Here is a 15,619-nt window from a genome sequence, read left to right as displayed (position 1 = left end):
ATGCATATGCATTATAATATTTTTGGTATGTTTGAAGATTATATTTTCTTATAAAATGGGAGAAAAATACTTGTCTGCCATCCCTCCAAGTTACTTACTTGTTTTTCCTTACCTATTTTTAGCTAAGACACAAAAAATTCAAACATGATTTAAGTATGCAAACACAAATTAGCTCGACTCAGTCTCCCAGAATTCTTTCAAAAAATAAACCCTTTCAAAAATACCTAAGTCACATAAATTCCTCAGTTCAGTTAAAAAGTATAGACCATGTGGGGGAAATATACATTCACTGCTATTGAGATTTTCTTATTTAAATAAAGGACAGGTGAATAAAACAAATTTGTTACTCTACGTGGTTATTTTATATGACTTACCACAAAAGTTGTTTTTGTTTTGTTTTGTTTTACACAATTTCCACTACAAAGAAAGAGAGAACATCAGATGCAAGGCAACCTAAATGAATTTCCCTTGAACATCAACAAATAACATTTTACCATATAGCAGGTTAATTGATGACATTTATGAATATACGAGTTTGCTCTAAAATGCTCTCTCTATTTCTCTAACATAATTTCTACTGAAATGTCATTCAAAATTAGCATAACACGTTCATTCTGTTCACATTCAGATTTTAAACTATGGATACAGACTGATACATATAGATGCTTTTGTTTATATTTTTTTAATTACTAAGAACATGAAATCAACTTGTGTGAGTCTTTTTCGTAGCAAAGTCCATTATAAAATTTTAATGCACAACCAGTCTTTGTCTCGCTTTTCGGTACAAGTTTTCTATCAACATGTTGAAAGAAGGGTAAAGACTTTTCAAAGACTCTTGTGTTGGGAGAAAAGCTTGTAGTGTCTCACTATAAATATTGTCATATATTAAAATGTTAGAAGTTAGAGAAGATATATTATGTAAATCTATAGATCTTGTTATACAAGGTTCTTATTCTTTCAAATTGCAGAAAAACAACTAAAATGAATCAAAACAGAGAATTCACTGGTTCACAGAACTGCAAAAATCAAGGCTGATGCTCCCTTCAGAAAAGGTTATATGCACGGTAATAAATTTCACTGGCCTGGGTTGTACCGGGTAACCAATGCTGAGTCAGCCCCGTGTCGAGGGAGCACAAAATTATCTGATTGGCCAGGACTAAGGAACAATTAACTAGAGATAGAAAACTCTGAGAGTTAGACAGGAGGAATTTCCAAAAGAAAAATTGCCAATCATTCTACAAAAATTGGATGAAAAGAGAAAGAAGAGATGTCCTCTATATTTATTATTATTTAGGGACTTGGGGAAAATAAAAGATTCATGAAGCATAATTCTTATCCTTCCTTCATGGTTTCATGTTAGAAAGAGAGCAATATAAATGCACAGCTAAAATATAAGTGATTTTAGATCTTATATTATTCACAGATTCACTTGAAAATAACAGAGTCAAGACTTTAGATGATGAAGCATTAAAATATAACTTAAATATCATGGCAGTTATATTTTACAGTGATGAATTCATCCTCCAAGAGGGGATTATAATTTGTTTCCATATAAACAATAACCAGTACCCATGGTCAGGACCTAAGGAACAAAAATAGGAAAAGAAAAGAAACTACAGATTTAAACACAAAGTGTTAGTGTTATGCTAAATATGAAAAACATTTTATAGAATTTGTAGAACAGGATGAAATTTCCCAATAAGATCATACTTAAAGTGACATTTGAGCAATTTCAAATGCAATATACAAACCAAAATAATGTAAACACATATGTCCCCAAAATATGGCAGATACGAGAAAGAACACAGAATAACTGGAAGGATCAGTAGAAACAAGAACATAGAAGGGTGGAGATGCTCTAAACCAGACGAAAAGCAAGTCCTTTAGCAATCCAAGCAGAGGGCATGACCACCCCAGTTTACCAGTCACACAAGTAAAGATTATCTTCAAACAATATATATAAGAATGATTAAATTGTGTTATTCCAAAATTCTATTTAAATATTTGTCAAAAGTCAAGAAACCCTCCATGAGTAAGTAGATATATGTGATTTGATTATGTTAGAAACTCTATGCCAATATTATGCATGATTAGGTAAATAACACCCTTTATAAAAGTGTTTCTTATTTGTGTCCAAGTTTACGGATTGAAATTTAAATTTAAGGCAGATGGAATTGTGTCATTTAGAAAATGTGAGCTCTAGAGTCTCTCTAAGCAGCAGAGAGTAAAAATGGTGTCTTTGGCACAGTGATCTTTTTGCTTCTAGCACAATCCATTCAGTTTTTCTTGTCTTTGGAACTACTAGAACCACTACTCCCATCAGGGGCACCCAATAATCTGATTTTGTGTTGATGTTATTGCTGTTAAGAAAAACATAAAAGATACACCAGAAAAAAAAAAAATTAAGTTATCTGCTAGAGAGAAGGTTAAAATAGTTTGTTTTGGAGTATAATGGGGATAGAAGAAGACCCCCTCCAGGAAAATCCAGATTATGATTTACCGGATCAGAATTAAAAAAAAAAAAAAGTTTGAGGCTCTTGAGATTGAAGAATGTCAGAGGCTAGAGAATAAGATTCTTGATTTGGAGAGATAACCATGGGAGAAAGGAATCAGAGTTTGTATTAGTTTGCTAGGCCTGCCATAACAAAGTACTACAAGCTTCATGGCTTAAACAATAGACATTTATTTTCCTATAATTCTGAAAACAAGATGTTAACAGGGTTGGTTTCTTCTAAGAGCTCCTCCTTGACCTAGAGATGGCTGTCTTCCTCCAGTGTCCTCATATGCTCTTCTGTGTGTGTGTGTGTGTGCGCGTGTCAACCACAGGACCTCATTTTTTATCTATTCATTCTACTTCCAACCAGAGTCACATTCAAAGATACAGTGGCTTAGGGCTTCAACATATAAATACTGGGAGGACATAATGTAGTCCATAAAAGTGTTAAAGGACTATAATGTATTGTCTAGAAACAGAGCCAGAAAACCAAATATAAGTAAAGACTCCAACTGAGTGAACCACAACGTCACCTCACCTCAGCCACGGTTGTCCCATTATTACCTATGTCCCAAAGTTTGCTATCCTCTATTCAACCTGTATTCTCCTTGTTAACAGCTCAAGACTCTAATAACTAAACTCTTGCAAATGCTGGTATCTCTTTTCCCAAAATAAACAGTGGATTAGAAGAACAGGCTCCATTACAGATATTGAGTGTGACGACGCTGGAGAAAACGGTCCATTTTAAATTACAAGTAACTCGTTGCCACAGTTTGCCTACTGAAGAAGTAGGATTTCTCTAAACTTTGTATTTCTGGGTCTTCAACTATAGCTTAAAAAGTTAGGAACCACTACTTTCAAAAACTATGTCAGAATTTAAGGAGTAAGACCATTTGGTGATAATGTGCATATGCTTTTAATGTCCATTACACATTAGATCACCTCATTGAAGAGCTCTCAGCACAATGTTATACATTCTTTTAGCATCTAAAACTGATGATACAAGAGATTAAGCACCTCATATCTTGAGATTGGATGATTGCTATAGTGTCCATCAAAACATTTTGTCTTCATGAGACTTAATGAATTGAGCTCTACACCTCAGTACCGAGGCCATTAAGCAATTACTAAACTCTACTCTTCTTTCCCTGCCTGTTTAAAACTGACCTGTTCAGTATCACTGTCTGTCCACCTGACAACTAGTGTTGGAGTTACATTCAATTTCCAGTAAATCGCTTTTTGTGATTTGTCCTCAGGTACTTAAAGGATAATTGCCGAGTATCAAAGTCCCTTTCAACTTTCATTTCTATTTAGATTTCCTAGACAACAAAAAGATATATAAAAATGTCAAATACTAATTGTATAGTTTCAGTGTGTAAAGCTACTCATCCAAGATATTTTCTACTATATGAGTTGTGTCCATTTCTCTGACATGAAAATGAAGAAAAATCTGTTTCATTTAGCAATACAGAACTATAAAAAAGATAACGATGATCTGTGCTCCCAGGATAATGCTGACAGTGATTTCACCTGACGTGAAGGAGAATACATTAACTTCAGTGAATTTTCTCATAATAGAATACTGTATGAAGGCAAACTCTGTGTGACAAGCCAGACTGTGAAGTATATTAAGGTGGTCACTGGAATCATCACACCTCCTATTTTTCTGTCCTTTCCCCAAACATAAATATTCTGGATTAAAACTAATGTGAAAAATTTGCATATATTTTATAAAGTTTAAAGATCACTCCATTTCATCAAAAGTATATTCAATGTATCCTTTTTATTTGGTCATTTTTAAGTCACAGGGAATTTTTCATAGTATAGGCAATAAACATTAATGGCCCCTTAATATTTCTTGGTATCGATATCAACACTAATAATTTGTTTTGCCCTTACTATATGAAAGTGTTATTATGCTAAGTGTTTTATATTTGTTATGTTAGCTAATCTCAACTCTGTTAAATGGATCTCATTATTATTATCATTTGAATGAAAGAAATTTATTCTGGCTCCCACAGCAAAAACCTTTCTGAATCTTGTCAGATATCAGAAGCCTATAACCTATCTATGTCTCTGTATAGCAAGTTTATTAATTCTTTTTAGTTTGTCTTCCAATTTTAAAAACCTGGAAAATCTTATTATATGTTTCATTAATATTTCGCAAGGTTATCTGTGTAGAGATATATTTTGACTATTGATAAACCTCAAATTAAGCTGATTATAAAAATTAGTTTTATAAATAGAAAATTTAATGAAGTATTGAACATTAGATGTCTATTCATTTAAACAGATGTTTAATCACTTTGTCTCTCTGAAAAATTCAACGCTATAGATAAAGCTACAGTCCTCCTTGACCTTTGCAATTCCAGTTTTCCCCAATGTACCAAATGTTATGACATTAAAAGAGTTGAATATATCTTCTGTCTCTATTTTTAGACCCCTCAATTTGCAATGAAATAGATGGGCTTGTATATACTCATTTTACCCTAGAAAATTTTTTTACGAGGTCAACAGAAAAAGTTACTATGACTGTCATCTGCAAAACACAAACAAAAAACAAATCAAAACAAAACAAAAAAAAACTCTATTTAAAGGAGCCAGGATTTATAGACGGAAAAAAATCGTGTAAGGTCTGAGGCAGGAAGTCTACATAATGACATGCTTCTAGAATATTCTGCCATACAAGAAAACTATTAAAGGCTCTTGTATTATACAAAAAACTAAGAACCAACTTGTAGACTCTTACCAGCCAAAGATGAAAAATTTGAAACACCCAATAAAGATAATAACTATACTTCAAAGATACTGCATTTGTTTAAATCATTGTTTTCATAATAATGCAAAAAGTATTTAATTGATTGTCTTAAGGAATGCTAAGAACTCTAAAACATTGTTTTGAAAATAGTAAGGAAATAATAAAAGTTGTATCGTTTTCTCTCTCAATTAGCTGTACCTCAGAGTAACCAAAACGTAAAGATAAACAGAAGGTTGTCGTTACAGAGCAAGTCCATATAATAATTTCCATTTTTCAAATCCTAATGACTGAATTGACTTAAGCAATAATTACCAATGGCTGATAATATCACAAAAAAGTAAACATACAAATGTCATGTACCATCTTCTCCAATGAAAGTTTGCAATATAAACTAGCAAGTCATTTCACTAAATACAGGAAATCAATATGAAACATATCAAGCCTTTATATTAATGATGTCCAAGAAATAATGATGGACATAGTCTATATCCACACCGTCCTTTATGGAAACCAACAGCTACATGAGGATATTGAGTAGTTGAATACAGCTAGTGCAACTGAGAAACTAAAGTTTTAATTATATCTAATATTAATAACCAAAATTTAGATTCAAATGGTCATTTGTAGCTACTGAAAACATTGTCCAGGAGAGCTCTGGATCAGAGTACCAATTTAAAATAAATACTACTACCAAAAAATGTCTTAAAAGAAACCATGGGGATATAACCTGGAATAGCCAGACAATGAGAAATCTCATAACACAAGTGACCCAGTTTCTTCACCAAAAAAACTTAAATGAAAGAAATGAGAGATAGAAATGAAATGTGTGTATTTAAAAGTTTCCACAGAGAAGGGAGTGATAGCATAAGATTCTCCGTCTACTCCCTCTCCCTGTCTGTCTCTGTCTCTTTCTCTTTTCTCATCTTCATATGGGATTCTCTGGTGTGTTCTGAATTATTCATGTCTCTTACCACTTACTTTTTATACTGGATTCACTGTTCTTTTGAACAATTTTTTGCCTTCAATCACTCTGCTTCTAAACTCATTACTAGTCAGACCCATGCAATGGCAACATTTGTGAAGTTGTATTTTTCTTCAATGTGCTCCACTAAAGCATTCATTTATTCAACTTATATTTCTGAGAACCTACCATGTGCTCAGGATTGATGATAAAGACACAGATACACAGACTCATTTTAAGAAGCTTATGGTAGAACAAAAAAGACGAAGAATTGATACTGTCTATTATTATTTGAAATAGTACCCATATGAAGTAAGTACAGGAAGACAATGAAAGCTGCATTTGCTTATTATCCAAGAAAAGCTGCTACACTTCTATGCTAAAATATTTTGCTTCGAAAGCTGCCTGTCATTCTGCTCAGTGTTGGAGCGTGACATGACAGCTCTGAGTCTCTCTAAGCAGCTCTTTTGAGGTTTACAGAAGGTTTGGTTTTTGATTTTTTTCATTTGAAGAAAAAAAGAATGACTCAGAATGAAACCAGAAAAAAGCTTAATCACTCCCATTTCTGATCTATAACACCTGTTGTTTAACTGCATCTGGGGTTTGATTAGGAAGTAGAATTACTACATGTGATATGTATTAAAGAATTTGTTGTAGGTATTAAACAGCACACAATCGTATAAACTAAGTAGCATGTGTTTCTTCTGCATCTAATATTGTGCATGAAGTCATTAGGGCTGGCACTTGAGAAATGATGATGGGCAAGAAATGGGGGAAAGCAAGAACAAGCTGGAACCCACAAGAATAAAATAAATCCCACAATGAAAAACTGGACCCTACGCCCATCTCTCATAAACAACTTTGATGATGTAGGCGATCTGCAGGATAAAGTAAACCTTTTCAGTATAGAGCTCTAATTGCATCTGGGCCAACATTTGGGAAAGCTGAAAAAGGAAGATGAGAGTGGGAAGAATGAAGGGACTGGTTACTGCATGACACGACATAAGACAGCTGATCAGCAACACGACATACAATGGAAAATGTGCACAGCCACTGGGTCAAGACAGTGGGCCAGGCAAAAGCTAGGTTCATCTCCTTCCAGTACCGCATTAAAACTACAACCAAATTATAAAAGAGACAACTTGGAGAAACACCTGAAGCCTAGCTGATGGTACCACACACACACAAATGAGGATATGAAGTAAAAGCCACATGGAGACCATTAAGAGGGGGAAGTCATGAGGTGGGCTGGGCCCTCCGCACCTGTTGGTGGGGCACCTGGAGGGCGAGCGTGGCTGCAGAGGCCCCTCATTCCTTCAGCCCCACTCAGGGGCTCCCCAGCCCAGGGTTCCACTCCCAAAAAGACGTCCTCACAAAATCTGACTATAAAAACCACTAGGGACGCTCGCCATCCACGTGAGACGGAACAAACCTGAAAACGCAGACGCCCCATTAAAGACCCGCGCACAGACTCGCTCCCTCGCAGTCACCCTTGGCTCCGCGGAAGGTCTGCAGCCGGGAAAGCACAAGAGACATGTGGGGAAAGATGAAGCTCCGTGGTGCCAGAAAGAGGGCTGCAGGGACGGCGGCAATGGGTCCTTTGTGGGGCCCCCGCCAGGGACAGCCTGCGGACGCCGCGCCATCTTGCTCGTGCTGACCCCGCCCCCCACGTGGCCACGCACGAAGCCGCACTGGCTGATGGGATTGGCCGCTCCGCCCGACTCCCTGAGGCCCCGCCCACTGAGCCACACACTGCACACGGCCTGTGGGAGGGCAGCCGCTCCGCTCTGCGCCTTTTATGGGCCTCAGGTTTATTGACAGAAAGCAGCCCTCAGCCTCGTGGGGCCCACGGGTTGGGGAGGCTTTTGGTGCCGAGCCAGTGGTACCAGCCTGAGCTGCAGTAGCTCTTACGCTGGTCACAGGGGTCTGAGGGCCTGAGAAGGGCGGCAGCTGGCCTTGCTGTGATCTCAGGCTGTTACAGGAAGCCGCAGGTCAGCACTGGCGTGAAACCTGAGTCTGCACTGGCCAGGTGAAATTCGTCCACTCTACCCTGGTGACCCCCTGGGTCCCTGCCCCACCCGACTCACATGCCACCCAAAGGCTCTTCCAGCTGCAGAGTCACCCAGCAGCTAGCAGGCAACCCCAGGCCTTGAGGGGCTCTGGTACTTTTGCTAAACCTCCCCAGGCCAGGTGTTGGGGGTAACAGTTCAAAACACTGGTTATAAGGATGCTCAATGAACTTAGGGAACGAATAAATGATCTTAGGGGACTTCAGTAAAGAGAAGGTAATCATAAAAAATAACAGAAACCATAAAAAAGAACCAGTGAGAAATGAAGAATACAATAACTGAAATGAAGAATACACTAGGAGGAGTCAACAGTAGATTGCATGAAGTGGAGGACTGAATCGGCGAATTGCAAGACAAGGCAACAGAAAACATCCAATCATAACAAAAATAAAAAATAAAAAAAGTTGAAGAGATTTCAGGGACAACATAAAACATACCAATAGTAAAAACAAAACAAAACAAAACAAACAAACAAAAAAACAAAAAACTATAGGCCAATATCCCTGATAAACATTGATGCAGAAATCCTCAACAAAATATTGACAAAATACATTAAAAATATTATACACTATGATCAAGTTAAATTTATTCTTGGGATGCAAGTTTGGTTTAATATTTACAATCAATATGATGCACATTAACAAATTGAAAGATAAAAATCATATGATCATATCAATGGATGCAAAAAAAAATGTTCAACATAATCCAGAATTCATTTATGATAAAAACTATCAGCAAAGTGGAAATATAGGAAAATTACCTCAACATACTAAAGGCCATATATAACAACCTACAGCTAACATCATACTCAATGGTGAAAGGCTAAAAGCGTTTTTCTTAAGATCAGGAATAAGACAAGGATGCCCACTTAGACCACTTCTATTTAACACAATATTGGAAGTTCTAGCTATAGCAACCAGACAAGAAAGAGTAGTAAAAGGCATCCAAATAGGAGAAGAAGGAGTGAAACCTATCATTTCCAGATGACATGATACTATATATAGAGAAACCTAAAGATTCCACCAAAAAAAAAAAGGTAGAACTGATAAATTAAATAAAGAAAAAACAAAATTAATATCGAGAAGTCGGTTGCATTTTTATACACCAATGATGAAGTATTAGAAAGCTAATTTGAGAAAACAATGCCATTTGTAATTACATCAAAAATAAATTAACTAACAAGGTAAAAGACTTGTTCTTGGAAAATTATAAGTCATTGAAAAAAGAAATCGAAGATACAAACAAATGAGAGCATATACCATGCTCATGGGTAGGAAGAATCAACATCTTCAAAACGGCCATACTACCCAAAGCAATCTATAGATATAATGCAATCTCTATCAAAATATCGATGGTACTTTTCAAAGAACTAGAGCAAATAATCCTAAAATTTACATGAAACCGTGAAAAACCCCTAATAGTTGAAGGTATCACACTACCTGATATCAAACTATACTACAACTCTACACTAATCAAAACAGCATAGTACTGACATAAAAACAAACACACAGATCAATAGAACAGAATAAAAAATTCAGAAATAAATCCATCCCTATTTGGTCATTTAATCTATAACAAAGGAGGCAAGAATATACAATGAGGTAAAGACAGTTTCTTCATCAAATGGTGCTGGGATGACTGGGCAGATACATGCAAAAAATGAAATTAGACCGCCTTCTTATACCATTACAAGAATAAACTCAAAATGAATTAAAGACTTGAATGTAAGATCCAAAACCATAAAACTTCTAGAAGAAAATATAGGTGGTGAACTCTCCGACACTGCAATTAGGTTTTGTTTTGTTTTGTTTTTGATATATCTCCTCAGACAAGGGAAATGAAAGGAAAAAAAAATAAGCAAATGGGACTACACCAAACTAAAAAGATTTTGTACAGCAAAGGAATCCACCAATGAAATGAAAACACAACTTCTGGAATGGGAGAAGATATTTGCCTATGATACATCTGACAGGTTAATATCCAAAAATTTATAAAGAACTTATGTAACTCAACAACAGAAAACAAACACTCCAATTTAAAAATGGGCAGAAGACTTGAGTATTTCTCCAAAGAGGAAATGCAAATGGCCAATAGACAAATGAAAAGATGTTCAAGGTCACAAATCATCAGAGAAATGCAAATTAAAGCCACAATGAGATATCACCTCACACTTGTCAGATTGTCTATCATCAATAAATGAAAAAACAACAAATGCTGGCTAAGATGTGGGGAAAAGAGAACCCTCATACACTGTTGGGGGGATTGCAAATCGGTGCAGTCACTATATAAAACAGTTTGGAGGCACCTCAGAAATAAATAAATAAATAAAAACATAACTACCTTTTGAGCCAACAATTGTACTTCTGGGTATTTAACCCAAAGAAAACCAGAACACTAGTTCTTATAGATCTGCACACCCCTAATTTCACAGCAGAGCTATTTACAATAGTCAAGATATGGAAGCAGCCTAAGGGCCCCTCAACAGGTGATTGGAAGTTATGGTACATATATATAATGGCATATTATGTAGCCATTAAAAATTAAAACTTTACCATTTGTAATGACATGGATGGGCCTAGAGGGTATGATGCTGAGTGAAATAAGTCAGACAAAGAAAGATAAATACAATATGATTTTACTTATATGTGGAATCTGAGGAACAAAAGAAATGAACAAACTAAAGAAAAAAGACTCACAGATACAGAGAATAAACTGGTGATTGCCAGAGGGGAGAGGAGTTTGGAGGCTCGGAAAAAAAGTGAAGGGATGGAGAAGTACAAATTAGTAGCTACGAAACAGTCACAGGGATTTAGAGTATGGCATAGGGTATACAGTTAATTACTGTAATGGTTGTGTGCGGTGCCAGTGGGTACTAGAGTAATCACAGAGATCACTTCATAAATTATAAAATGCCTAACCATTGCACTGTATATCTGAAGCTAATATAAAATAAAAGAAAAATACCTACAGACATCTCACAATGTAAAAGTGACTGCCAATTCACTTCTGTTTAACAAATGTTATGCAAATTTCTCTTTTGATCAACCCTAACTTGGAACCATAAAAAAAAAAAATTCTGGGAATTAGTTTCATTTTAGCTAGAGTGATGTAATATAAAAACAAAATTAAAAAGCCATTATAATTTTTTTTTTTAAACATACAAAACCATAGCAGTTTGGGGATTTATACATTGCAATCTAAAGCTCAATTTTCATTAGGATAGATAAGACTCAAAAATAAAAAAATCTGTCCAGTGAGCAAACTAAACTGATTGTGGGGAGCCTGTAGCCATGAATAGAACACCAACTGAGTGTGTAGCTAGTTGGTGATTAAGATCGAAACCATGATATTAAAAGACTTCACCGACAGGTAGCAATGATTGAGCCTGAAAAAAAAAAAGAATATGACAAGACCATTTATTCATTCACCCATCCTCTATTCCATCATTCCTCTGCTCATCTATCCATTTGATAAATATTTATGTCCTATAAATATTACCTTAGGCTCCAAGAATACAAAAATACACCTGCCATTTAAAAAAATACTATTTCAGTGAAGTACCAATTTGAATACATCACAAAGCAACATGAGGAAGACTATGACAGAAGTGTATACCAACTATAGCATCTTTAAGTGAGAAGAAACAAAGACAATGCATTCATCACATGCAATTGGCATGAGGCAGTATTGTGTGTATATTTTTGTGTTTTAACTCAATGAAAAAAGACGAAACAAGAATAGAAAAGAAACTCGTGGAAAATTATGTTTGTTTGGCTAGTTGGCTGGGTTTTTGTTAGTTTTGTTTTCATTTGTTGTTTGCTAACTTGAATATGTAAGCAAATGTAAACTTAAAGCTGAAGTAAGAACACAGGAATTTCAGTCTTGGAGATGGGTTCCATGCTGCGGCAAAACGGTTAGCTGTGCATCCACCAGACATGCCTTTTCTTTACTTTAGGAAATTGCAATTTTCTTTTGACAAAAATACACACTAGGAAATGAGCAATGATTATTTTAAAGCAGTTTTTAAAGATTCTGTATTCCTTTACCAGTGATTATAATAGAGTCAGACATTTGAACCAGTTCTGACCAATAACATAGATGGAGAATTTTGCTAATGAGTTTTAAGGAAAGACTTCACTCTCTTTTTGGAAGAATAAATCAAAATCATTCTTTTCTCTCGCTGAACTCTCTTGCCTGGGCCCTAAATTCTGATGGTGCGGAGCAGACTGCCCTTTCCTGGTCATCCAGTGACCGCTGAAAACAGTGAAAATGTTAAGAAATTACACAGGAGCCAGTAGCTCCTTAAATTGTCTCACCCAACCCTAGAACACTTAACTCCAGATTCCCTCTTAAGTGCCACATATTTGAATGTTTAAAAACAATTTTTATGTGGTACTGTTATTTGCAACTGAAAAATCTCTAAGAGAATCCCATGAGCCTTGTCTAAGCTAAGAAATATTTAGCTTAATTTATATAAGCTCAAGCTTATTAAATTCAACAGGGATACACCAGTATGATTAAAAGGCAATTGAGGACAAATTAGGGTTTATATGTCACATAACTAATTATATGAAAGTGTTTATATTTCTATACCTTCATTCAACAACCATTTATAAAAAGTTGTATGTGTAATGTCCTGGGAACTAGAAGGTACACAAACTTGAAATAAAATACTCAGTCTTTGTTTAAAATAGTTAAAAAGAAGAGAGAGAACAAGACGAGGTGGTTATTATAGAAAACGGGAAAGGAGAATTGAGAGATGTTAAAATGATCCCTAATATGAAGAGCCAAGTATAATGACTACATGCAGAGACAAATGCTTTACCTAACCATTTTAGGCTGTTTAACGTAGTAAGTTATAAAGCAGACTGCAAGAATTGCAAACTTATCGCATTTCATTTTACTGCACACTGTTATTTACTGATTTTTGCAAACTACGGTACTAATTTTACAAAACATAATTCTCTGAACAATGAACTCCTAAAGTAAACAGTATGTCAGAAAAGGAAATTACTATTTGTCAGTTAGATGTGATGACATAAAATGGAACTTCTTTTCAGTTGAATTTTATAATAGTGATTAGGAGTATTAATTTTACTTATAGGCAAACATCTCGAGATTTCAATAAGTTTTGAAATATTATTGAAACACGTGTGCATTTTGAAGAAAATTCTTAGGAGATTAAATTTGTAATTTGTGGAGAATATTCTGAAGAATCACTCACTGTTGATGAAACAATACATTTAAACCAGAGATGAAATTGTTGCAATTCACCTCATATATGGTCATATTATCAACACTGAAGATTAGCTTATTACTCATGAGAAAAAAAATAATGTTCATTAATTTTATATTATCAATATATTCAGTAAATGTTGTTAGTTGTTATTATATTTTCAGGTGAGTATTAAATGCCTTGTGATTCTTCAATTTCTACCCATAAGTCAGAAACAACTGATAAAATTCGACCGACGTTAAAATATATTTTTTAATTCTATGTTCAATGATATTGCTTAAACACACTATGGAGAATTAAGTATTTAGTGCTTGTTAAAGCAATTTTCTGTTATAAACCATGAGAACACATGCTGTAGTCAATTCCCATTGACACAAAATGCTTGTCAAACTGTACCTTGTAAATTCAAATCACTGTTTGATACATTTTAAATATTACTAAGTGTTAAATATTAAAATATGGTTTAATTAGGAGTCATTTATTCACTCACTACATTATTCACAAAATTTCATAAACCACTGTTATGTGACACATTTCCAGCAATGAGCAGGCAGCCATGGGAAAGAGATAAACTGTCTTCAAAAACTTTGCAATCTAATTCTTTACATAACAAAAAAAAATGATTTATGAATTCAGACTGTGAACATGCTATGAATAAAACAAACGAGGTAGAGATAGTGGAGATAAGCGATATTTTGAGACTATCGAAAAGTTGGAAGACTCCAGAAAAACAAAATAGTGAAAGTTTTATGTATTTGAGGAATTGAATACAAACATAGTGTTTCTGTGACTTATTTATCTATAAAAGTAACCCAAAAGCAGAGGAGATTAAATACCATTTCCCTTTCCTCACCCAACAGATATACATTCACTACTGCCTTGGATTTTGTTGTATCATCTTGCATGTGGATGTATCGTTTCCTAAGCATTAAATTGATTTGTTAGGTAATTAAACTTTTAAAGAATTATGCCAATATGTATATAGTTATCTCACAAAAATTTAATGTTTTAAATGATCTAGTATCAAATATAGCCTATATCAATTTTTTATCCTACAGTTTTTACTCTTGGAAATCTGATAAACCACCAAGGGTGTACATGCATAAATGTGAATAAAAAGATATAGAATAGATAAGGCGTGTTTCAGTTTATGTGCTTGTTTGTTTGTAAAAATACAATCTAGGGGGCAGAACTTCTAGAACAGTTGAGTGAAGCCCTCTGAAAATCTGCTCTTCTATAAAAGCAACAAAAAAATACTGATGAAATCATCAATATCAACTTATTCGGAACTATGGAAATTAACCACACTTGCAGTCTGAGGATTGTTTGTTCTAGAGAAAGTGCTGAGCTGCTACACGGTGGGGTTTTATGGTACTTTAACATACCCTGCTCCAATTTCCTCTCTCCCCAGCTCCACAGTATCCATAAATACGAGTGATCTTGCAACCACAGTAGCTGTGACGCCTAGCAGTATTGAGGCAGGCTTGTGGTTCCACCAAAGCCCTACCCCCAGTCTTTTTGGACTGTCTTGTATCCCTCTGGAAAGCACCATGCCACAGAAAGTTCTCATAATTTGACCTTACGGGGCACTTGCTCCATGGGGAAATCCTACAGGCATACCTCGTCCTATTGTGCTTAGCAGATACGTTCTATTGTGCTTAGCACATACTGTGTTTTCATCAACGTCGAGGCAAGACCCTCCACCAGCAAAAAGATTATAATGTGCTAGAGGCTCAAGTGATGGTTACCATTTTTTAGCAATAAGGTATTTTTCACTAAAGCATGTGCATTATTTTGTAGACATAATGCCGTGGCGCATTTAGTAGACTAAAGCATAATGTAAACATAACTTTTATATGCACTGGGAAACCCAAATATTCATGTGACTCACTTGACTGCAATATCTGCTTTACTGCGGTGGTGTGGGACCGAACCTTCAAGGAGTGCCCGCACTCCTAGAGGACTGGCTAGAAGAAAGGAGCAGCTACAATCCTCGCACACCACCCTAGTGGCTGCAATTAATGACTGGGACATGCAAGAGTCCAGCAAAAATTTGAAAGGGCAATCTGAGAAACAGGACCACAGAGGAGCTGGAAGTCTC

The 15,619-nt window shown here is 35.4% G+C and overlaps 1 long non-coding RNA gene across 1 annotated transcript in view; it reads right to left on the bottom strand.

The window, feature by feature from the left end:
* LOC107498967 overlaps positions 1-7,858 on the bottom strand; it is a 67,919-nt gene extending 60,061 nt beyond the window's left edge. Inside the window, exon 1 of the long non-coding RNA XR_001594172.2 lies at positions 7,646-7,858. This is a non-coding gene — a long non-coding RNA (uncharacterized LOC107498967). The remainder of the gene's footprint in view (positions 1-7,645) is intronic.
* Positions 7,859-15,619: the final 7,761 nt, after the last annotated feature.

Source organism: Rousettus aegyptiacus, unplaced genomic scaffold (assembly GCF_014176215.1).
Source record: "Rousettus aegyptiacus isolate mRouAeg1 unplaced genomic scaffold, mRouAeg1.p scaffold_m13_p_18, whole genome shotgun sequence".
Taxonomy (NCBI): Eukaryota; Metazoa; Chordata; class Mammalia; order Chiroptera; family Pteropodidae; genus Rousettus; species Rousettus aegyptiacus.
The sequence above is the reverse complement of the archived record's forward strand: the minus strand, read 5'-3'. Positions and strand labels throughout refer to the sequence as shown.